Genomic DNA, 26,234 nt, shown 5'->3' on the forward strand with positions numbered 1-26,234 from the left:
TCTTCTCCAACACCACAGTTCCAAAGCATCAATTCTTCGGCACTCAGCTTTCTTCACAGTCCAACTCTCACATCCATACATGACCACTGGAAAAATCATAGCCTTGACTAGATGGACCTTTGTTGGCAAAGTAATATCTCTGCTTTTGAATATGCTATCTAGGTTGGTCATAACTTTCCTTCCAAGGAGTAAGCGTCTTTTAATTTCATGGTTGCAGTCACCATCTGCAGTGATTTTGGAGTGTGTGTGTGTATATATATATATATATATATCCCCTCCCTTTTGAACCGCCCTCCCATCTCCCTCCCCATCCCACCCCTCCAAGTTGATACAGAGCCCCTGTTTGAGTTTCTTAGCCATACAGCAAATTCCCGTTGGCTATCTTTTTTACATATAGTAGTGTAAGTTTCCATGTAACTCTCTCCATATATCTCATCCTCTCCTCCCCTCTCCCCATGTCTATAAGTATGTTCTCCATGTCTGTTTCTCCATTGCTACCCTGTAAGTAAATTCTTCTTCTAGATTCCATATATATGCAGAATGGCATATGAATAACATAATGATATATGAATGTCATATGAATTTGAAATTTTTTATGAGAATTTTCTTTTTCTCTTCTGCTTTGGTTTTGATTTCTCTCTTTCACAAATTTTATCAGTTAGCTAGTACTGTGTAACAACCACTCCAAAAAGCAGTGGCTTAAAACAGCAAACATTACTTAGCTCATCAATTTGTGTGTTGGCACGGTGGTTCTTCTGGTCTCAGCTGGACTTGCTCATGCATAGGTGATGGGTTCATGGGCTGGCTGCTGGCTGGCTTTGCTGATATTGACTATATTCTTACATGTTTTGGAGAAGGAAATGGCAACCCACTCTAGTATTCTTGCCTGGTGAATCCCATGGACAGAGGAAGCTGGCTGGCTCCAGTTCATGGGGTTGCAGAGAGTCAGATACAACTGAGCAACTAACACTTTCACTATATATTTATCTAAGATGTTCTCAGATGGAACAACCAGGCTCTCCTCTACTCATCTTCCAGCATGCTACCTATACTTGTTCATATAGCCATGTCCGGGCTGAGAGAGACAGAGAGAAATGCGGTGGTTGGGGGTGGGGGTGGGAGGGGGTAGGGAGGAAGTTAGAAAGAGAGAAGAGGCAAGGTATTTTTTCAACTCTAAACTCAGAATTGGCACATAGAGCCTTCTATGTCCAGAAGAGGAGATACAAAATCATATTGCAAATGGTATGGATATAGAGAAGCATGAAAAATTGTGGCCATTTTTTATTTCTCACACTTAGGAATGTTGCAATGCTGCTAGTCTGGTTGTCTGTATGTGTGTGTGTGTCTGTCTGTCTCTGTGTGTGGTGTCAAATGAGAAGAATGGATGGAGAGGGATAGTGGACCAGAAAGGAGGGTGGAAGAGAAGAGAGTTCATGTGGATTGAATGTCAGAAAGAATTTTGGGGATTTGGTAAATGAGAGGCTTCCAACAGCCTCAGTGTAGAAGAGAAATAGGTATAAGAGGAAACAGGATTTGGATACGCATTCCCATGATTTAAGAATTTGATCTCTTGATATTCTATAAGAGATGCAAGTGAAGAATGAAATTTCTATTATGTAATCTTTTTGGCTATTGAGCCATGCATTTTTAAAATGCAACTGTGTAAGGCGAAGCACTGTGGAGTCCCAGGACTCATTTGGATTAAGCATTTAGTCTTCTAAAGGAAGATCTTTATTTTAAAAAAGCTCTACCAAACTTGAGGAAAATTAAAACATTGACTCTCTGCACCCTCCCCCACCCCCATCCCCCAGGAGGACAATCAATCATATCTTGATGTTTAATATTTTCTGAGCACTCTCAGGTTTAGCAAGTCAAAATTTTGAGTGAACATGGTGTTTTCTGAAGACTTTGTGATTTGAGATTTTTCAAATATCCGTGGGAATGTAAAGAAATCGTGTATTGACTAATTTCTGGGCTCATGATGCTGCCAGTTTATTTGAACATTTGACAGCTCCTGTGAGCCCGCACACTTTTCTTCACCATTTTCTATAATAATGGTGTTAGTGCTTAAGATCTGTAATACCTACAGAATGAATGGGAAATGCCCTGAAAGTTAGACCAACCTGTAATTCAAATCCTGACTAGCTACGTGAGCTTGGGCACATTTCTTACCTGACTAAGCTTTTCTAAACTCTTAACATGAGGATAACAATCCTTTTGCATACATTTGTAATAAGGATTAAAGATAACATATAATCAATGTTAAGCACATACATGTTTATTTTTGACTCCTTAGAAAGAGTCTATAAACCAGCCTTTATTGGACCAACGTCAATATAATAGGATTTCCCAAATTTGGTCAAATAAGTTTAAGACCGGTATTGTGAACCAACAAAGACTCCTTTTCTTCTAGTTACTTATAAGAGAAAACCAAGGGTGTAGCTATGAACTTAGGTGTTGGTGTTAGGTTTTATATGTTATGCCACTGGGGCCATTCACAAATAAATCGATCATCAGGTATAGTTTTTATTTTCTGTATAATTATTCAAGATCTCAGGGTACTTACAATTTACTTGGTTAAAAAAAAACAATAGAAAACTTTAAAATGCAGTGAGTATTTAATGAAATGCTTAAACTTGGAGCTTTCCGGCCTTTGAGCAGAAATCGATAAAGGCTTAAGAGGATCTTGAAAATGAGGTAAGTTTTAGGGTATAGACATGTCAAAGAGAGCATCTGAAAGAACGCCTGGAAGGTAATATAGACCAGAAAGGCAGGTAGAAATTGGAGATATGAGTGGGTGCAGGCTGATCTGGTGGGGAAAAGTAGATGATGGAAGGTTTTGAATGCCTTTGAAGACTCTTGTTGGGGCAAGGCTATATTATCACTACAATTTCTGAATAAGTGGAAGACACCTTGAAGATTAATTCATGGCAGGGACCCCCAGATTCTTGAGGCAGAGCCTGGACTCAAGTGTTGGTTGGCAGGAAGTCAGGCACATAGTGACAGAACCCTGCCTAATGTGTGGTGGTAGGGGCAGGGAGAAGTCACAGAGACTCTTCGCTACTGGAGTTTTGGAGGGCTTTGGAGTTTTGGGTTCTCCTGGACCCACTTAGTCAACTGACCACCAGTGTGATCCTGGCTCCAATATCTGCTTTGGGTAAAGATTCAGAAGGCAAAATCTGTCCTGTTGGATACTGGCTGGATGAACTCAGCATTCCTTTCCTTGTTGTCAACTTTGCAGCTCCTAAGGGACCTGCCTATTACATGTTTCCAAGCAATGCCTAGTCCTTCAAGTGCTAGACAAATAGGAATCACAACAGTGGGCCTCACCTGGCAGTTGAGCACCTACAACAGCTACAATTTTCTTTCTATCTGAACTCTAATTAAACAGGCAATTCTCTCCCCATCCCCGGGCAAGGGACAAATAGAAAAGTGGAACATGGGATGAAATAACATGGGTCATTCCCTTAATGACTAACGTTCATTTTTGCCTTCCCTAGATTGTTAATTATAGACAAATTGGTCCTCAGGCCACTTCAGGGAAAAGTGAAGGTCAAATGAATCCTCTAATTCAAGAGTCAGCTGGACTTCTAATGCTATACTTTTCTGACAACTAAAGGATGAGAACTTATGTTTTAAACAAATGATTTCTACTTTGTCCATTCATCTAACTACAAACACTTAGATTACTTCCATATCTTAGCTATGGCAAATAATACTGCAGTTAACATTGGGGTACATATGCTTTCTTTCTTTCTTGGGTGTGCTGAGTCTTTGTTGCTGCACATGGTCTTTCTCTAGTTGTGGTGAGCAGGGACTACTCTCTAATTGTGGTACTCGGGCTTCCCATTATGGTGGCTTCTCTTGTTGTGGAGCACAGGTTCTAGGGTGTGTGGGCTTCAGTAGTTGCGGCTCCCAGGCTCTAGAGCATGGGCTCAATACTTACGGTTCATGGGCTTAGTTGCTCCTCAGCATGTGGGATCTTCCCAGACCAGGAATTGAACCCATGTCCCCTACGATGGCAGGCAGATTAACTACTGGACCACCAGGGAAGTCCTGCATATGTTTTCTTCAGGCAAATACCCAGAAGTGAAATTGCTGAGTCATATGGCAGTTCTGTTTTTAATTTGTTGAGGAATCTCCATACTTTTTTCCACAGTGGCTACTCCAATTTACATTCCCATCAATAGTGCATATGGTTCCCTTTTCACCATATCCTTGTCACTTGTTATTTACACTTGTTATTTGTAGACTTTTTGATGATAGCCATTCTGACAGATTTAGGGTGATAACCTCATTGTGGTTTTGATTTGCATTTCCCTGATGATGAGTGATGTTGAGCATATTTTCATGTCTGTTGGCCCTCTGTATGTCTTTGGAAAAATGTCTATTCAGGTCCCCTGCCCATTTTTTTTTTTTTAAAGTGTTGTCTGTTTTTTTGATGTTGAGTTGTATGAGCTCTTTGTCTATTTTGGACATTAATTCCTTAGGGGATATACCTTTTGCTAATACGTTCTTCCATTCAGTAGGCTGCCTTTTCATTTTGGTGATAGCTTCATTTTCTATGCAAAAGCTTTGTGTATATATACATATATAGTACACATGAACAAATATACACATATACAATGAAGTAAAATATGAAATCTTGCCATTTGGGACAACATGGGCAGATCTAGAGGGTATTTTGCTAAGTGAAATAAGTCAGACAGAGAAGGACAAGTATGATATGATCTCACTTATATGCAGTATCTAGAAAACAAAGCAAACAAAACATAATGAAAACTGATTTACAGATATAGAGAACAAGTGGGTGGTCACCAGAGGGGAGTGGGGTGGGGTGGGGAAAAATATTAAAGAGCATTAAGAGGTACCAACTCAACGGACATGAGTTTGAGTAAACTCCGAGAACTGGTAATGGACAGAGAAATCTGGTGTGCTGCAGTCCATGGAGTTGCAAAGAGTCAGACATGACTGAGTGACTGAACTGAACTGAACTGAACTGAAGAGGTACAAACTTCCATTTATAAAATAAATAAGCCACAGAGATGGAATAAACCACATTAGGAGTATAGTCAATAATGTAATAACTTTGTATGGGGGCAGATATCTGGCTACCAGACTTATTATGGTGAACATTCTATAATGTATGCAAATATTGAATCATGACATAGTATGCCTGAAACTGGCATAATATTGTATATCAACTATATTTTAAAAAACACTTCCATGTTTCCAAGCTGGATTTCAGCATGGAAGAAAGAAGGTAAAAGATTCGACTGGAGAAAACTATTCCCTTCTTGTTTGAGGTGTTTTCTTATGGATAGGGTCTGTCATGATGTGAGAAGTGGAAGGTGAGAGAGAGTATTTTCTTGATAGAATACAAATATTAAAATCTAGCACTTAAATATTTACCTGCAAATCATCTCTGGACTTCCCTGGTAGTGCAGCTGGTAAAGAGTCTACCCACAATGCGGGAGACATGGGTTCAATCTCTGGGTTTGGAAGATCCCCTGGAGAAGGGCATGGCAACCCACTCCAGTATTCTTGCCTGGAGAATCCCCATGGACAGATGAGCCTGGTGGGCTGCAGTCCATGGGGTCATAAAAAGTTGGACACAACTGAGCAACTAAGCACAGCACACAAATAATCTCTATAGAAATCAACAATTTAAAATAAACTGTGGAAAATTCTTAAAGAAATGGGAATACCAGACCACCTTATCTGTCTCCTGAGAAACCTGTATGTGGGTCAAAAAGCAACAGTTAGAACACTGCATTGAACAACTGACTAGTTAAAAATTGCAAAAAAAGTATGATATGGCTGTATATTGTCACCCTGCTTATTTAACTTATATGAAAAGTACATCATGCAAAATGCCAGACTGGAAGACTCACAAGCTGGAATCAAGATTGCTAGGAGAAATACCAACAACCTCAGGTATGCAGATGATACCATTCTAATGGCACAAAGTGAAGAGGAACTAAAGAGCTTCTTGATGAGCGTGAAAGTGAAGAGTGAAAAAGCTGGCTTAAAACTCAGCATTAGAAAAACTAAGATCATGGTATCTGGTCCCATCACTTCATGGCAAATAGAAGGGGAAAGAGTAGCAGCAGTGACAGATTTTCTTTTCTTGGGCTCCAAAATCACTGTGGGTGGTGACTTCAGCCATGAAATTAAAAGACACTTGCTCCTTGGAAGAAAAAGCTATGACAAACCTAGACAGCATATTAAAAAGGAGAGACATCATGTTGCTGACAAAGGTGCATATAGTCAAAGCTCATGTATGGATGTGAGAGATGGACCATAAAAGTCTGAGCACTGAAGAACTGATGCTTTCAAACTGTGGGGCTGGAGAAGACTCTTGAGAGTCCATCAGATAGCAATGAGATCAAACCAGGGAATCCTAAAGGAAATCAACTCTGAATATTCATTGGAAGAACTATTGCTGAAGCTGAAGCTCCAGGACTTTGGCCACCTGATGCTAAGAGCTGACTCATTGGAAAAACCCTAATGCTGGGAAAGATTAGGAGAAGAAGGCAGCAGAAGATGAGATGGTTGGAGAGTGTCACCTACTCAATGGACATGAACTTGAGCAAACTCTGTGTTATAGTTGAGGACAGAGAAGCCTGATATGCTGCAGTCCCATGGGGTCGCAAAGAGTTGGACACAACTTAGAGACTGAACAACAATAATAAGCCATTTATATTTATTTATTCAACAAATAGTTGCTAAGGATCTATCCTGTGCCAACTCTGTCTTAGGAATGAAAAAAAAAAGTCAGTAAATGAAACAAATCCCTATTCACATGGGGTTGACAAGGCAGGTAGAGAAGCTGGACAAGAGCCTTATAAAAATACTCTCTGTCAGGGGGTCCTAAGTGTTAAGAAGAAGAATTAGTTTGGGAATGGGGGTGGAGAGGGATGGAGTTGATGATGGTGACCTGCTCTTTTAGACAGAGTGTCCAGGGCAGCCCTCTCTAATGGGATGCTATCTGAGGGAAGTGAGGAATGGAGCCATGTAGACTGGGCCTAGGGAAAGGGTGGTCTGTGTGGAAGAATCACCATATAGGGTAGCCAGATAAAATATAGGACGTCCAGTTCAAGTTGAACTTCCGATAAAAAAGCAAATTATTTTTAGTATAAGTATGTCCCCAATATCGCATGGGACATATTTATACTAAAAAAAAAAATTATCTGAAAATCAACTTGAGTTGGGCATGCTATATTTTATTTGCTGAATCTGGAAAGGCTTGTTAGGTCTTGAGGAAAGAGTATATTTGGTGTGTTCAAAGAACAACAAGAAGGTCCAAGATATGAGCAAGAAGAAGACTGACAGGAGATGAGGTCCTATAGGTGGCAGATGGCTGGGTCGCAGGGAGTCTTTAAGCTACTGTACTAACTTTGGCCTTGGCCTTTGAGTGTGATAGGATAGCAGGAGGCTTTGAGCAGAGAAATGTCATGATTTATTCATTTTTTTCCCCAAATGCTTAAAGAATTCCATTCTATACTCATTCAAACAAATTACTGAGCATCTACTAGATTTCCTGAGCTAGGACAATGTCAGGATCCTGTCCCTGCACTTAACAAAGTAGGCAAATAACAATAGAGATGTTCGGGTCAGCATAGGCGGCTCAGTCCAGAGCACCGTCGGCAGATGGGTTACTTGGGCCAGAAAAGTCTGAGAAGCATTTTGGAGGAGGTTGGACCAAATGGCCCAGGAAGGATGGGTGGAAAGGATCATATTCTGCTCCCTCCCTCCCCACCGTTTTAAGCCTGTAGATGTTGTCCTCTAAAATGTGAAAGGAGCTCCAGGGAGCCTTTTAGCTTCTGCACCCAATATCCCCTAGAGACAGGGCTCCCTGCTACATCATACAGAACAGCACATTCAGAAGCAAGCAAATCATAGGAGGAGCATCCATCCCCAAGTAACAGGTCAGACAGAGGACTAGAACTCTGAACACAGTCAAAATGGATCTTCACCACACTGACATACCACATGCACAAACCTTGTCTGGAGTGAGAATATGCACCTAAATAAACCATTTTATAGAAAAAAAAAAATCATTACTTTTCGCTATGGAGTCCTATCTCTGTTAGCACCCAGGAAAATTCCTGGTGCCCCAGAGAAGCTGAAAAATGATTGTGGAATAAATATCCATCTTGTTCATCAATTTGCAGAATGCATTTTGAAATGCTTCCAACAGAGTAATCAGCTTCTTCAATTAGCTCTAATTTAACTCATTTTTTTCTCCCCAGACTGCCTAAGTGAGTACAGAAGAGATTCCATTTCCTTTGGCTTCTCTGAAATGGCCAGAGAACCTCAGAAAAGGATAACGCTTGTGGTCTGGAGCCAGGGGACCAGTGCTGAGGATCTCCTGGTTCTCAAGGTGTGATGTGCCTCTGCCAGTCAGGGAAATGCAGCCAGTGTAGATCCTCCAAGGGAGAGCCTGGGTAGGACTGGAGGACTGGTCTGTGTGCAAGCTTCTTTATTCCTCAGTAAAAAGCTGTCTTCGGAGAAGGCGATGGCACCCCACTCCAGTACTCTTGCCTGGAAAACCCCATGGACGGAGGAGCCTGGTGGGCTGTAGTCCATGGGGTCGCTGAGGGCCGGACACGACTGAGCGACTTCACTTTCACTTTTCACTTTCCTGCATTGGAGAAGGAAATGGCAACCCACTGCAGTGATCTTGCCTAGAGAATCCCAGGGACGGTGGAGCCTGGTGGGCTGCCGTCTATGGGGTCGCACAGAGTCCGACACGACTGAAGTGACTTAGCAGCAGCAACAGCAGCAAAAAGCTGTCTTAGGCTTCCCTGGTGGTCCTGTGGTTAAGAATCCGCCTTGCAATGCAAGGGACACAGGTTCGATCCTTGATCCCAGCAGATCCCACATGCCACAAGGCAACTAGGCCTGTGTGCCACAACTACTGAGCCCACACACTGCAACTGTGGAAGCCCAGGCACCTAGAGCCTATGCCTTACAACAGGAGAGGCCACAGTAATGAGAAGTGCAAACACTGCAGCAAAGAGCATGCCCCACTCGCCTCAGCTAGAGAAAGCCCACACGTAGCAATGGAGACGCACACCCAAAAAATAAAATAAATAAACCTTAAAAACAAAACAAAAAGGCTCTACGAGGGCAATGGCTACTGCCCTTCTCTAAAGAATGCCAAACACATTCAGAAACAAATTTATGGAGACTCCCTATTTTCATTTCCTAGGCCCGCTATGACAAATTGCCATAAACTGAGAGGCTTAAAACATTAGACAGAAATTGATTCTTTGCATGGTTCTGCAGTCCAGAAGACCAAATCTAAGGTGTCGGCAGGGCTGTGGCCCTCCAGTCTTTAGGGAAAAATCCTTTCCTGCATCTTCCATCTTCTGGTGGCTCCAGGTGTTCCTTGACTGTGGCAGCATCAGTCCCATCTCTGACCCCATGGTCACATTGCCTCCTCCTCCTCAGTCATAAGATTCTCTATCTTCTAAGGACATTTACCATTGGATTTAGGGCCCACCCAGATCCATATCTCAATATCCTTAACTGACTTACATCTGCAAAGACCCTTTCTCCAGTAAGTTCACATTTACAGGTCCCAGGGGTTATGATGCAGTCGTATCTTTTTTGGGGGGACACCATCCAATCCACTATGGGGCTTCTCTGGTGGCTCAGGGATAGAGAATCTGCCTGTAATGCAGGAGACTCAGGAGATGCGGATTCAATCTCTAGGTCTGGAAGATCCCCTGAAGGAGGGCATGGCAATTCACTCCAGTATTCTTGCTTGGAGACTCCCCATGGTCAGAGGAGCCTGATGGGCTACAGTCCATGGGGTCATAAAGAGTTGGACACAACTGAAGCAACTGAGCACACATGCATGCATACATCCAACCCACTATACTCTCCCAAACACAAAACAGGGAGAGGATCAGAGAAAATGAAATTGTATGAATAAAGTGAAAATGTGTAAGAAGATTACTGTTATTGTATAACATGTGCAAACGCAGACAGCAGCAAGTTTTGTCATTGCCTCGCCTGTAAACCCCAGCATCCACCATTCCCACACACCTATGGCTTCTAACTGCAGGCACCTCTCACACTCTGCCTAAGTATTCCCTCTCTTTGCTGGACTGTGTTTGCTCCAGAGCAGGTGAGGCAGAATGAAAATTACCAAGGAATTAACACTCTAGGGAAAGGATTCGGCAGATGACAGATAGTAGTTAGGGGCAAATGTCCCAGCTTCCTTACTTTTCTTTTTTAATAAATCATGCATTTATTTATTTTTGGCTGTGCTGCATCCCTGTTGCTGCATAACCTTTCTCTGGCTGCAGTGAGCAGGGGGTTTCTCTTGTTGTGAAGCATGGGCTCTCGATGCTTGGGCTTCAGTAGTTATGGCATTTGGGCCAAAATGTCACTATGCATGGGCTCTAGAGCCTGGGCTCAGTAGTTGTGGCACAAGGGCTTAGTTGCCCCTGCAGCATGGGGGATCTTCCTGGACCAGGGATCAAACTGGTGTCTCTTGCATTGGCAGGCAGATTCTTAACCACTGAACCACCAGGGAAGTCCTTCCTTACCCTTCTTGAGGAAAGCAAGTTCTACCCAACCTTTCAGAGTTCCCTGGTGGGACTGAGTCCTAATTGCCCACATCATTAACTATCTTGTTGACTTCCTTTATTCTCTCCAACTCACATACTTTTTCCCCAGTGAGTGCTTCCTGGGATCACCTCCCCAGTAATCTACCCACATTGAAATAACTAGACTCAAGGTCTGCTTCAGGAGGAACCCAGCAGAAGGCACATTTAAGCATATGTACTTTCATTTGAGTGCTTATTATGCCAAACACTCTGCTAACAACTTTATCATATCTAATTTACTCAGCAGCAGCAGCCATTTGAATGCTACATTCTTTTTTTTAAATTAATTTATTTTAATTGGAGGCTAATTACTTTACAATATTGTATTGGTTTTGCCATACATCAACATGAATCCGCCACGGGTGTACACATGTTCCCAATCCTGAGCCCCCCTCCCACCTCCCTCCCCATACCATCCCTCTGGGTCATCCCAGTGCACCAACCCCAAGCATCCTGTATCCTGCATCGAACCTGGACTGGTGATTCGTTTCTTATATGATATTATACATGTTTCAATGCCATTGAATGTCACATTCTTATTATCATTTTACAGATGCAGAAACAGAAAGTAAGCATCTTGCTTACAAGTTCACAGGTAGTAAGTAGTACATTGAAAGCTGGGATTGGAACTAGTTCTATGGATCTTCAGAATCCACACTCTCCTTAAACCCTTTGTGATACCTGATTTTTATATTCAAGCTCCTGTCTTAGCTTCCCCAGGGAACAGACTGTGAGTTGGAGGTTGGTCAGTAAAAAGTTCACTGGGGAGTGTCAGCAATCTTAGTACTCATGGGAGATTGTGAGTTGGTCAGAGGAACAAATTGGAGTGTAACACACCATAAACAAGACTGAGTGCTAAAGAATGGATAGTGTTGCACTGTGGTGCTGGAGAAGCCTCTTGGGAGTCCCTTGGACAGCAAGGAGATCAAACTAATCAATCCTAAAGGAAATCAACCCTGAATATTTATTGGAAAGACTGATGCTAAAGCTGAAGCTCCAATCCTTTGGCCACCTGATGCAAAGAGTCGACTCATTGGAAAAGACCTTGATCCTGGGAAAGATAGAGGAAGGGAGGAGAAGGGGATGACAGAGGATGAGATGGTTGGATGGATCACCGACTCAATGGACATGAGTTTGAGCAAACTCCGGGAGATAGTGAAGGACAGGGAAGCTTGGCGTGCCACAGTCCATGAAGTTGCAAAGAATCAGACACGACTTGGCGACTGAAGAACAGCAACAGCAGCAATCACAAAGACCTCACCCTGTTTTATGGGGAGCTCAGAAACTGAGATGGTCCTTCGGTGCATCCTGCCCTGAGGCAAAGGGGGTGGTTATTTATATTCTCCTAGGATTATCCAGTCACTGAACATGGGCTGCCAGTGAGAAGAAGGCATGGTTTTGTGTGAAGTGGCTCTACTTGGCAGAGGACAGTTTCTGGAGAACGACTCATCTGAAAGTCCTCTCCTGTCTATTTGCAGCAACAGGGGGCGAGGGTATCAGAATCTTGAGAGGGAGGATCTGGGTTGTACCCGAACATGTGCACAGCTGTTTACCCTCTACACTGCTTGGATCCACTCTTTGCCATATAATACATTCTGGGGATAACTCTCCTTGGATTCTATTGATCTATTTCTCTAGAGATACTTAGAAGAAAACTGTTAGTAGGATGAGCTACGGGTCCCATCACTTTAGCTCATCTCAGAGATACAACTAATCTGCCTATTCCAGATTTCTCACACCCTCAGCTGTCACTTTTGCTGGTTCAGGGGGGTTCCTTGGTGGGATGACCCAGAACCCCCAGCCTGAGAGGTCTGAACATTGGTCAGTCTGCCCTTCTCAGGCTGCAGCTGCTACCATTACCCATTCACTATTGAAACTGGGCATAACATTACCAAGAGAGGCTCAGGTGGGTCACCTGGGTACGAAATGTAATCTTCCTTCTGGAACAGCAGCCTCATCTCGTGTGAGTATCCGAATCAACCACTCCTGCCAGGGTAGAGGCAACTTGCTTTACCTTCTTGTTTCTTGGCACATGGAGAGCGAAGTGACTGGGTGCAGCCCAGTAGCTTAAAGTTTAGTGGGACCCTTGCTTTGCCCCTTGGTGCATGTGTTTCCATTCTGGGAACTAGGACCTTTATATCCATAGGAAGTAGAGTTTTGAAGACCAAGAGCATTTCACTGGGCACGATGGCCGATGGGACCACTCCTACTTCTGCCCATTGATTCTAGATACCTGTGTTCTACCTTCTGTGAGCCAACATCGTGCAGTGGTGACTGATTTAGAGTACATGCTGAGTCCTGGCGGGGTGGAGGGGAGGGAAGGTAGCTCCTTTTCAGGGGTATCACCTTCAAGATGGTGCCTTAATTATATCTTATAAAGTCCATTCTATTGTTCTATCAGGCCAGCAGTTTCGGAGTGGTATAGTAAGTCATGGGACCAGTAGTGCCCATGATCATGTGACCCCTGCAACACCTCTGTGCTCTATAGTGGGTTCTTTGGTCCAATATGACATTATGCAGGACCCATGTCAGTGGATCAGATGCTCACGCGGTGTTGCTGGGTGAGGTCCTGTGGGAAGAAGAGGCCAACCCAGACCCCATAAAATGTGTTTATATGTCTGTCAGAGTCAACTGCTGTCCCTTCTACGGTGGAGAGTCCAAGGTAGTTCTCATCAAGAGATGGTGTTGTGTCATGGCATTTGAAACAAAGGTTTCTGTCCATCCCACAGAGGGCTTGGGGAAAGGATGGTCCTTTAGGGTGGTCTTAATTTAAGGAGAGAGGGCTGACACTTTATACTCACTTCTCCACCAACCAGTCATTGCATGGGGTCCCCAGAAAGGTAAAGACTTCGGGACAGACAGGTGCTTTCAGCTGCCGCGGATTCCCAAAGAGCAACCCAGCTGAACGCCTTCACTTCCAACTGCCCCAGCAGCTGGGGAAGGAGCTGACAGCACAGCCTCTACTAGGGCTCATTTATCTTCTATGAGCGAGACTATGTTTGCCACTGTTTTTCTTCCCAGGAGAATAGATTGGCTCTGAATGGTCCTTTCTCAGAGCAGTTAGCAGATTGTTGGAGGTTTTTAGAAGGAATTATTTCAGTGGCGTGTTAGGAGGAGGTAGGAATCTGGGCATAGAAGAAATAACTCTGAAAAAAAGGAAACTGAGCTAATGACTCTAAACATCCCTTGCAAGAAAATGTCAAGAAGAAGAGAGAATCTGTAGATTTGGGGAGAGTGAGTTAGAATACCTTCCTTCCCCAGTAAGTGCACTTCCAAAATAGATGGCTGGGGTTGTGGGGGAAGTTTGGACAAATTTTTTCTCTGTGATAAACTAATTAGTCCTCAGGGGAACCAAGTCTGTAGTCCCAGTTTCATTACTTCCATTCCAGCTGAATTGGCTGGCTGGAGAGCAACCAGTCTTCAGGCAAGCTGCAGCAGTTAAATCCAGGATTATCTGGGAGGTCAAGTTATTGACTGAGTCAGACAGACAGGGTGGGTTTAGATACGTGTTATCTACAAAACATTTATATCATAGCGTGTGAGGTCTGATGTTAGGGAGTCTAGTGGGGTTTGGCTGAAACTTTGAGGAAACAATCCTATTTATGCCCAAAAGGGAGAATAGATTTATTTTTCAAAAAGATGAACATAAGTGACTCTGGGATATTTTAACAGAACAAATTTGAAGGCGGCCAATAGATTCAGATGCAATCAGAAGTTTCCATGTTATCAAATGAGCAAGTCCACTGTAATTGTACTTTCTGGGCATCATTTTTGCTACACATCTGTTTAGTGTATAAAATATTGAAAAACAAGCTCATTATGTGATAAATATAACTGTTGGCCTGTATCCCTCAGGCCTGCCAGCCTTGTAGTTGCCCAGCCTCGAGACAGAAGAAAGAGCCTGAGACAGTGACAGAGACACCAGTGATTTAACAGATGGGGGCTTACACGCTGATGCAAGGTCCTGGGGCAACGAGGCTCCCACAGTGTGCAGTAGACAGCGGGCAGGACAGAGCAGAAGGATTCGTTGCCTGTGGGAGAGGGGGTTACCTCTTATAGGGGAATTGACATCAGGGTAGTGCATCAGCTACCAGGGAAACCAGCAGCGGGGGGGAATGTCCTTCACAGACCCTCAGGTTAATGACCTTCACAAGGGTGAATGGTTCCCTTTATCCAACCAGCAGGTGGAGCTCTTCTGGTCTGAGGGACAAGGAGAAAACACATTCATGGAAGTACCGTGTAGGTGAAGCAGGGACTGTTAAAGCCCGAATGTACAGAGAGCAAGAGAACAGCCATCTTGAGCGGCCTGACCATATAATACCTGACGAGAACACGTGGGATTCTCATCTGCTCATGAATCATCTGAATAATTTCCTAAGTCCTATATTTGATTTTTTTCCTCTTGCCAGGAAGCCCAGCTCTCAGTCTAATCAGGAAGAAGTCAAGCTGGTTTGAGCAGAGCTACGAGTATGAAACTGAGCAGAGCTTCAGCTTCAGTCCTTCCAGTGAAAATTCAGGGTTGATTTCCTTTACAATTGACTGGTTTGCTCTCCTTGCTGCCCAAGGGACTCTCAAGAATCTTCTCCAGAACCACAAGTTGAAAGCATCAATTCTTGGGCTCTCAGCCTTCTTTATGTTCCAACTCTCACATCCATACACGACTACTGGAAAAGCTATAGCTTTGACTATATGGAAATTTTGTGGGCAAAGTGATGTCTCTGCTTTTTAATTCACTGTCTGGGTTGTCACGGCTTTCTTTCCAAGGAGCAAGCGTCTTTTATTTCATGATTACAGTCACTGCAATGATTTTGGAGCCCAAGAAAATAAAGTCTGTCACTGTTTCCATTTTTCTATTTGCCATGAAGTGATGGGACTGGATGCCATGATCTTAATTATTTTAAATGTTGAGTTTTAAGCCAGCTTTATTATCTCGAATTGAATGAAGAGTTGAACCAGGTATATGTAAGAGTCAGGCATGGTTCATCCTTGGACATCTTAAGCATGTCAGAGAACAGTCTGGATTGACCTTCATGCTCAGCAACATTGAAAGCACCTTTGTATGCTCAGAATCTTTTTCTTATGCCCCTCCAAACTCTTCTCATGGCTATCTATTTTTCTTCCCTCAGAGATCTGAGCTTAAATTCTTGTGTCTAAAGTTGGGAGCTATTATTTGATAGGCAGCTGCTGTATCTAAAGTAGATACTTCCCTGTTTTTCTCTTCATCCTGTTAAAAAAATTTTTTTAAGAGCTTATAGGCTAATTAGTAATCATCTGGGAGCTTTCTAAGTGGGGCAGTGGTAAAGAATCCACCTGCCAGTGCAGAAGATGCAAGAGACACAGGTTTGATCACTGGATCGGAAAGAGCCCCTGAAGGAGAAAATGGCAACCCACAGCAGTATTTTCGCCTGGAAAATTCTATGGACAAAGGAGCTTGGTGAGCCCATGGGGTCACAAAGAATTGGACATGACTGAACATACGCATTGTAATCATCTTACTTATGTGCTCATCTATTTCACCCAGCCGGATGTAAGCTCCATGAGGGCGATGACCAATTCTGCATTATTTCACAGTCAAATCCCAGTGCCTGGTACCTTGTGATCGGCCAATAAGCTCATGCTGATTGAATAAATAATAACGAACAGGTTTGGCTTGAAAAGGATGTGAAGGCAAAAGCAGGGCTTCATTTTAGTGTCAAGGTATAGAGTTGGTCTTGGTCTGTTAGTGACCAGCTCCCTAACTTTGGACACAGCTTTCAGTCTCTCTGGTCTTCACCTGTAAAACGAAATGTTAGAAGGGATTCAGCCTGACTGCAGTTATGTGACTAGAACTGGCACAGACTGGAGGCATTTTGGAGTTTTACAACTGCGCTAGTTTATGCTGTAGCATCACCTCAGGAGTTTCTCTTTCTAAGTGATTTATGTACCTTATTTTTCATAAAGCAGCTTGTTCTGACCCAAGGTGTATCTACAGCCAAAACTGGACAAGTCCTTATTGGAAAAATACATCCATGTAATTAAATTCCAGGATTCATGATTTCCCAAACCACTTTACAGAGAGGATATGGTCAGTTAGTGTAGAAATTTCCAATACAAATTCAATCAAGCAGTAAGGTCCACCATTCAAAATGGTTACAAATAACATACAGGAAACTCAAAACTTTTGTGGTGTATTCAAAATATTTCACATGCTTGAAGCAATGGCCTTATTTACTAAGGTATCAACAAATTATTCTTTCATGTTAAGAACAAAGGTATTGAGAAATCCCCTTGGCAGATTTGTTGGTAGGGACAAGGGCATACTATTACCACTGTATTTATTCTTTGACCACAGAAAAGTGGTCATCAGGGTTCAGAAACACATGACCCGCACATGAGTTGCCAGCTGAGCCTCGGTTTCAGGTTCTTTTGTATGGGTCGATGTCACTTTCATTAGCACCGCAAGTAGAAGGAAGTCAGGTCTGATTCTCTTGGTTTCTGTGATATCAGCAAGTCTTTTCTGGTGTTGAGATGATTTCTAGGACCTAGCTATTCATTTCATCACCCTTAAAACTCTAGTGGTAGCTTCCATGGGGGTGGGGAGGGTAATGTAAAGCAAGTCCCAGCATCTATAGTAGTTGGTAGCATTATTTACATTTTCCTGAGTAAGTTGCACTTAGTTGACTTTGTGGCATAAATACTACTTAGAGCACTGAAGTGCTGAGTTGGAGAAATAGGTAACAGGGTAGAGGTGAGCTCAGCTGCAAGGACTCAAAAGACCATATCATCTGGGAATGGCTGGTCTGGAAATGAGATGCCCTAGATAACATCACTGACTCAATGGACATGAATTTGAGCAAACTCCAGAGATAGTTGAAGCACAGGCAAGCCTGCCTGCTGCAGTCCATGGGTTGAAAAGAGTCAGACACGACTTAGCAACTAAACAACAACAAGGCTACTGTGGCCAGGCTACTGCGTAGAGACTTCATCCATGGAAACATGGATGACCTAGTGCCTTTATTAATAGGGCACTATGATAGAGTTTTTACTTTGGATTCATACTCGGAGAGTGATTAAATGCATCTCTGTGTTTTAAGAGGGATTAGTAAAAGCCTATAAACCAAGAGCGTGTGTCCCAGAAGAAGCAGACTTTTTTTAAGAAACCTAAATTCCATTGATATTGACTAGACAATTATTTGAGCCAGTGGTAAAGGGTGTATTTATTCAGACTTCAGATTCAAGTCTCCATAAGATCAAAGAAAAAAAAATGTTCCTACAAGTAAACACACTTTATACCCTTGTTAGGGCTTCCCTGATGGCTCAGACAGTAAAGAATCTGCCAGTAATGTGGGAGACTCGGCTTTGATCCCTGGGTCGGGAAGATCCCTTGGAGAAGGGAATACCATGGTTAATCTGCTCCAGGAGAAAGTAGTTCCCTCCAGCCTTCCTCTTAGAACTCATCAAGATTAAGAAGTCTTTGCCCCATTTTCCTTTTTCCCATTCATCTTTACTTTTTGTTTTGCACACCGAATGACATGTGGATCGTAGTCCCCAGACCAGGGGTTGAATTTGCACTCCCTGAGCTGGAAGCATGGAATCTTAACTACTAGATAGCCAGGGAAGTCACTCTCCTTTTTCTTGTGTTTTCCCACTTTGCTCTCTCCCTTATCCCCAAGCCTTTCATGAAAATTTCTCCAGAGTGCTAGACTATTTGTCTTTTCTCTTGTTTACTTTTAATCAAGAAAAATCTATTTTCTCTCAGCCCCAGAACCTTCTAAAAGTGTGAATTTTAAAGATTCCTTTCCTTTCATGAACACATTATAGGAAATATGAATATAGATAGGAAATACAGGGTGTCCATTAAGTATAGAAACATAATGTCATGCTATTTCTTTATATATTGAGGGTCTCACAGAGAATATTTTACTTATTTATTTTTTTCCCAGACTCTATGGACACCCCATATATTGCCTAAGTCCCCCAGCTTCCAAGGCTGAAATCTATAGATGGAAGTTTGAGGCTTTGTTGTTGCTGTTCAGTTGCTAAGTCACGTCTGACTCTTTGTGGTCCCATGGAATGCAGCACGTCAGGCTGCTCTGCCTTCCACTGTCTCCCAGAGTTTGCTCAAATTCACGTCCATTGAGTCGGTGATTCTATCTAACCATCTCTTTCTCTGCCACCACCTTCTCCTCTAGCCTTCAGTCTTTTCCAGCATCAGGGTCTTTTCCAGTGAGCCAGCTCTTCACATCAGGTGGCTAAAGTATTGGAACTTCAGCTTCAGCATCAGTTCTATTAAAAAGTTATTATGTTAAGCTGTTCTTAGTCACATACAACAGAGTGTAGGAGTTTATTCGCCCCTTCTTAACAGCAAGTTTTGCCAGGGCAGACAGTGGACAACATATAGTGAAATGGAAACTGGGAGATGGGAGGAATCATACAAGATGGTTAAGGCGGAGGTTCTGGTCCTCTCCTGCCACTCCAGCTCATCACCTTCTCAGTTTCTGCCAAAAAGAAAAGGTCAGTGCCTAGTAGGTTAAATTCTCCCTACTTTTCTTAGCCTGGATAATAACCAAGAAGCCCTAAGTTACTTCTTTCTTCTGGCTAACTTTATTCAGTCATTTTTCTTTTTTGTTTTGGTTTTAACTTTTTATTTTATATTGGAGTATAGCTGATTAACAATGTTGTGACAACTTCAGGTGCAAAGCAGAGTAACTCAGCCATACATATTCATGTATCCATTCTCCTCCCATCCCTGCTGCCACATAACATTGAGCAGAGTTCCCTGTGGAAGCTACAGAGTTCCCAGTAGGACCTTGTTGGTTATCCATCTTAAATATAGCAGTGTGTGCATGTTCGTCCCAAATTTCTTAACAATCCCTTCCCCCACTCTTCCCCTTGATAAGAGTCATTTTTCATTTTCTACAATGTGCCAGGCATTGTGCTAGTTGCTGGATGTGTGTTAGCAAATAATGCATGTCCCTGCGTTCATGGGTCTTACAATCTAGGACTAACAGGAAACAGGCAAAGAAATAAATAAACCTGTAATCAAGGGTGATTAGCCCCATGAGGGAAGCAAATGAAGCTCCATAACAGAGAATAGCAGATAAGTGGCCTTTATTATATATCAGGCAAGAGAGCTTCTCTGTGAAGGTGAAAAGGAAAGGGAGAAGGGATATAGATGTGAAAAGAAAGATGGATGTCCCAGGAAGGGAAATAGGAAGTGTGAAAACCATGACTCAGAGGGCAAGATGGAATTTTAAGAAGAATGTTCAGCCATGAATCACTGACTCTACCTAAAATCTTCAGCAAATGTTTTTAGGCTTTGAGTATTCAATCATAGGATGATTCATAGTTCTCATACCAGTTGACTAGCTTCTGGGTTGGGGGATATCTGAGTAAGATAGAAGGATAGTATTTAAAAAAATTTTTTTTTAACCTCATTTTAAGCAACTGAATACTAGAGGTGGGGGTATTGGGGTGAGAGGGAATTCTTGAAGTCTAAATGAAACATAGGAGTTCCCCAGTTGACGCTAGTGGTAAAGAATCTAATGCAGATTAGATTCTTTAGCTAATGCAGGAGACTCAAAAGACGCAGGTTTGATCCCTGAGTTGGGAAGATCCCCCCTGGAGTACGAAATGGCAACACACTCCAGAATTTTCTTGCCTGGAAAATTCCATGGGCAGACAAGCCTGGCAGGCTACAGTCCCTGGGGCCACAAAGAGTCAGACATGACTGAGCACAAGCACACAAGCACACAAATGAAGCATAATTTTTCAATAAATACATTTTTAACATGTTTTCTTTGAATTCTAGGCATTTTGTCTCACTAACCCTCTTTTTATTGTTGGCACATTTTTGAGTGTCTGGGTCTCAAGTCTCTAATCCTCATGCATCTCAGAGAGAGGGGGATAGTTGGGGAAGAGGTTTTACACATGTGGTATAAGATATCAGAACTGCTAGGAGTCCTTAGTAGTGCCTTGCATAGGAAGAGGAGGCTAGCTAAGCTGAAGTTCCCTTCAGCTCTCCAGTGCTTGTCAGGAAGCCAGTGTCTTTTGTATTAGCCATCCCTTCTGTGTGCCTGTCAGACTTTCTTCTTTTGGAAAACTGTCCCTTCCACCATGATGGTGGGATATCAGCCATGCTTTTCTTGACCTAGGGTGGGCACATGACCTAAGATTGGCCAATCAGAGTAGCTCTTTACTCTGGTCATGTTGATTGGAGTAGCCATGAGCATGTGACTCAAGCAAGTCCCACCAGAGCCCTTCCATGAGATTTTTTTATTGGGAATACTGGAAGATAGTCTCTTTCTTCTTCCAGAATCAGAAGATAGACAAGGGGTGCTTGGGGCCATGAATGGAATCTTCAGGTCAGATGGAGAAAGTGCCTGAGACTAAAACCGAGCAGTGGTGAATGGAAAGATGAAGAGGGAGCGAGTTCAAGTGTCACAAACAGCCCCAGATCTCACTATCCTTGAAGCAAGATGCACATATCAGACTTCCCAGCCAACACATTGTCTTTTTGGCTGAAATGCTAGTTTGAGTTGTATTTCCATCTCTTTCAGTCAACACAACTTCCAATTTTTTTTCCTCATTTTCACCAAATTTTGATGGAAAACTTAGATATAAATTCATGTATGGGTTCCGTCCACCACCAAACATTGGCAGCTCCTCATAGAGGACAGTTAGGTAGCTTTCCTGGACTCACTCAAATTTGTAACAGAAGACTTTTAATTCTTCAAGTACAGATTACCATCCAGAAAAAAAAAAAATCAAAGCATATGTTTGCATCTGTGATAAGAAAAAAAACAGTAATAAGAATAAGTTGCTTAATGGGAATTTTACTTTATAACAACCTTCTTATCTACCTGGAAGAATAACTTTCAGACAAAGCTCTGTTCTCATACATAACCAAAAAACCTATTTTTTTCCTTAGGTTGGGAAACAAGCAGAAATATTTATTTTTATTTCTTGGAATTAGAAAGAAAACTCATAAGTTGCAGAGGTTGGTGACCTGTATTTGTGACTTGCACAAACTGCTTCTACTTCTTTCTGAATATTGAAAATAGTGGGCTTGTTGTCTGGTCATTTAAGCCAATCCTGAAGATGAGTCATTAGATTTAAACCCCAGGAAGTGAAGACTCAGAGGGAGAGGAGTTGAGTCTGTGACCTCCTTTTCCATCCTTGCTTAGTGTAATGAAGAAAGAAAATCTAACCCGAGGATAAACTGGAAACACTGAAGGGATCCTAACTTCAGACCCACTTCTATCATGTTTAAGAAATTGAATAATAAAGTCTGTTAGCCTCTCTCAGTTTCCTTATTCAAATGAGTAAGAGTTCTCATGATAATTCCATGAAAAATCTTGAATTGATGAAGCAGCCATCAGCAGACATTTTTAGTGATCTTAACACACAAAGGCTTGAAATGCCACTTAAGGAGCAAATCGGTGCGTCTCTGGGGAAAAATAACCACTTGGCCTTGGAATCCTAACTGTATTTCTGCCAAGTCAGGTGGGTCTGGGAAGTCCTAGAACTCTGTTTTATAGGATAGCATTCCTTTTCTTCATCCTCTTTAGCTACTTAGTGAAAAAGACCAAATGCCATATCATAATGCTCTGGGGCAAATCAGAAACTTTGAGCTGGAAGAAAACTTATTCACTTTCCAGATGAAGACAGAGTGACTCACAGGAGTTTTGAAACTTGCTCAAGGTCTCATAAAGGTCTTATAATTTTTAAGGGTGGCTCAGCCACCAGGGGTGATGCTAAAGTATTAAGCATTTGTCATAAATTCTGCCCAACAGATTGCACTGGCATTTTTTTCAAAGTATGTACCTTACAATACTGGTGAACAGAGGTTCTGGGCATCGATTTTGCTAGACAGATGAATTTAGGAAGTAGCATGTACTGTATCTTTTCTTGGAACATACTGACAACACAGATTCTACAGTAAAAACTGCATTTGACTACATTTATCTGAGAATTTGGGCTTTCTTTACCTATGTGGCTCAGTGGTAAAGAACCCACCTGCCCATGCAGGAGATGCAGCTTTGATCTCTGGGTCTGGAAGATCCCCTGGAGGAGGAAATAGCAACACATTCCAGTATTCTTGCCTAGGAAATCCCATGGACAGAGGAGCCTGGCGGCCTATAGTCCATGGGATCACAAGAGTTAGACACAGCTTAGCAACTAAATAACAACAGCAACAAAGATCAGCATATTAAATGACAAACCTAGACAGCATATTAAAAAGCAGAGACATTACTTTACCAACAAAGGTCTGTCTAGTCAAAACTATGTTTTTTTCCAGTAGTCAGGTATGGATGAAGAATTGATGTTTTTGAACTGTGGTGTTGGAGAAGACTCTTGAGAGTCCCTTGAACTACAAGGAGATCCAACCAATCCATCCTAAAGGAAATCAGTCCTGAATATTCATTGGAAGGACTGATGCTAAAGCTGAAGCTCCAATACTTTGGCCACCTGATTCAAAGAACTGATTCATTAGAAAAGACCCTGATGCTAGGAAAGACTGAAGGCAGGAGGGAGAAGGGGATAACAGAGGATGAGATGGTTGGATGGCATCACCGACTCAATGGACATGAGTTTGAGCAAGCTCTGGGAGTTGGTGATGGACAGGGAAGCATGATGAGCTGCAGTCCATAGGGTCACAAAGAGTCTGACACAACTGAGTAGTCTCAACAACAATCAGAGAATTTGCCCAATATATTTGACCAAGGAACACTTGTTGTGTGGAACATCCACTAACTTGAAATCAAAAGTGGGAAAACTGATATTAGCTGTTTGGTGTTTTTCTGCCACAAGAACTCAGTCTCCTAGGTACATTTTTCAGTTTTGTCCTGGGATTTATTGGGCCAGTTTAGATTTTATTTAAAATTCTAAATTAAAAATTAAATATTGCACTGAAGGAAAAATTCAAGCATATTGTTTCTGGTGTTTTTATAGCACATCTTAGGAAATACCAAAGTACCATAACCCAGTGAAAGTTAGCCTGTGGTTCTTGGAATCAAACAATCTGACAATTAACTATCTGAGTAAACTTGAAATATGAATCCATGAGTCAGGATGAACAAACCAGCTCTGCATGGGTGTGCCTAGCAGACTTAGGAGTCATTAATAATCCTATGTAGGTCTATTAGCCAACACTACCGAACATCTTCCAGTGAAATTGCTACATCTCTCTAGAAATCATTTCAGATGCCTCAGGCAATGGCATAAGTGAATAAAAATGAAAAGGAAAGTGGTAGGAACCATGCTGAACTGGGGAGTACTTGATCACTTAAAAGCAAAAAAAATAAAAAGGTTTTTATCCTATGTCTTCCAATGAAAACTCACCTGGGGACAGTATTTGTTACATGAGCTATCAGTGTACAGCCCTTGTCTTGAACTGAGAGATGTGCATGTGTGCTTACTTGCTTAGTCGTGTCCAACTCTGTGACCCCATGGACTGTAGCCCCCCAGGCCCCTCTGTCCATGGGATTCTCCAGGCAAGAATACTGGAGTGGGTTTCCATTGCCTCCTTCAGGGGATCTTCCTGAACCAGAGATGGAACCCATGTCTCCTGCATTGCAGGCAGATTCTTTACTGCTGAGCCATTGGGGAGGCCCTGAAACTGAGAGACAAGATTTAAGTAATAGAAGCCAGAATGATCCTAGAAAATAGTAATGTTCTGCTATCTGGTAGGACTAGGGAACAGAGCAGATGGCTTATCAACATTATGATTTCTGATTCACGATTGCAAGCCATGAGTTTTATCTTACCAACAACATGCAGATTTGCCATTTCCATGAAATTGGCAGAGGGGAAAATGTATTTAGCATCCCAACTTGACTGATTATTATTGATTCTCTTAATGATTCATTATTGCAACCCACTCCAGTATTCTTGCCTGGAGAATCCCACGGACAGAGGACCCTGGCAGATTATAGTCCACGGAGTCGTGAAAGAGTCAGACATGACTTAACGACTAATATTAATGATTCAGAAGACACTAAAAGTGCCTGGTGATGCTTTGAGCAGTAGTCTCATTGTATCAGGGAAATTCAGAGGGCGACACAAGGAGGGATTTAATGCTCTTAGGAACTTGCTGTGATTAGGTTAGATCTTTAGAATCCGCTGGCCACAATTTAGAACAAGAGAAGATTGCTAAAAAGTGAATGAAAGGTGGAAAGTCAGTAATCACATGAAAACTTAGCAGGACATGGGCTTATCTAGTTTGTAAGAGTTGCCAAGAAGCTGCTACCTAAAGCAGGTTTTCAAGAGAGGAAAGGTAATTTCTTTTTGGAAGAGGTTTTTAAATTAAGATAAATAATTCTATCATCAGTAATGGTGAGAGTACTTGCCTTCCTAGAGGCAGAAAAAGCCATGACCTGTGCTGGTTGCATTCAAGAGCATTACCAAATCTTCCTTGAGGAATTTCAGAACACAGGAAAATCTCTTTGTTAATTCTCTAGAAGCAATGATGTTTCTTCTCCAGCCTCAGAAACATTCCCATAAAGCCTGTTACTACTGTGCCATACCAAGTGTCGGCACTTAATGTCACCCAGAAAAAAAAAAAAATGTGTTCACTGGAAGAACAGTAATACTGGCTAGCACTGACTGACTCTTTGCTGTATAAGGGAAAGGCACTGAACTGGTGCTTCATGTATTTGTGTGTGTGTATATGTTCTTAGTTGCTCATTCCTGTCTGATTCTTTGGGACTCCATGGACTGCAGCCCGCCAGACTCCTCTGTTCATGGGATTCCTCAGGTAAGAATACTGGAGTGGGTTGCCATTTCCTTCTCTAGTGGATCTTCTCAACCCTAAGATAGAACCCAGGTCTCCTGCATTGCAGGCAGAATCTTTACCATCTGAGCCACCAGATGGACTCTACAAAATATCATTAATTCTTACAGTGACCCCTGTTTCTTAGGTAAGGAGACTGAGCCTCAGAGAGGTTCATACCTCCTCTATGGTGACATGACAAAGTGACAGGGCCAGGATCATATGCTTTTTTTTTTTTAATTGTAGTAAAAGTCACATAATATAAAACATACTATTTTAACCATATTTAACTGAACAGTTCAGTGGCACTAAGTACATTCACATAGTTGTATGAATGTACAATGAAACTCTCACCATCATCCATCTCCTGAATTCTTCATCTTCCTAAACTAAAACTTGGTCTCCATTGAACACTAACTCCCCATTCCCCCTCCCCACCCTCTCTACCCTCTAGCCCCTGGTATCTACCAATATACTTTCTGACTGTATGAATTTAACAAGTCTAGGCATTTTGAATAAGTGGAATAAAACAGAATTTGTCTGCCCATAATGTGTATTGGAATGTGGTGTTTTTTTTTTTTTTTTACTATAGAATAAAGTTTCTTTATTGTTTACATATTTTTCTGTTTATAAAAATTACAAATGTTGAAAGCATAGAAATTATAAAAAAGGAAATCAAAAGAATGTATAAATAATTTCACCATCCATTGGTAAGCCCTGGATTGGAAGAATCAATATAGTGAAAATGAGTATACTACCCAAAGCAATTTATAGATTCAATGCAATCCCTATCAAGCTACCAACAGTATTCTTCACAGAACTAGAACAAATAATTTCACAATTTGTATGGAAATACA

The 26,234-nt window shown here is 42.1% G+C and overlaps 1 long non-coding RNA gene across 1 annotated transcript; it reads left to right on the plus strand.

Moving 5' to 3' along the window:
• Positions 1-13,759: 13,759 nt before the first annotated feature.
• Positions 13,760-16,237, plus strand: LOC129647858 (uncharacterized). The gene is made up of 3 exons (XR_008712543.1): positions 13,760-13,885; positions 14,807-14,959; positions 15,035-16,237. It is a non-coding gene; the product is annotated as an uncharacterized LOC129647858 (long non-coding RNA).
• The last annotated feature ends 9,997 nt before the right edge of the window (positions 16,238-26,234 follow it).

Source organism: Bubalus kerabau, chromosome 3 (assembly GCF_029407905.1).
Source record: "Bubalus kerabau isolate K-KA32 ecotype Philippines breed swamp buffalo chromosome 3, PCC_UOA_SB_1v2, whole genome shotgun sequence".
NCBI lineage: Eukaryota > Metazoa > Chordata > Mammalia > Artiodactyla > Bovidae > Bubalus > Bubalus kerabau.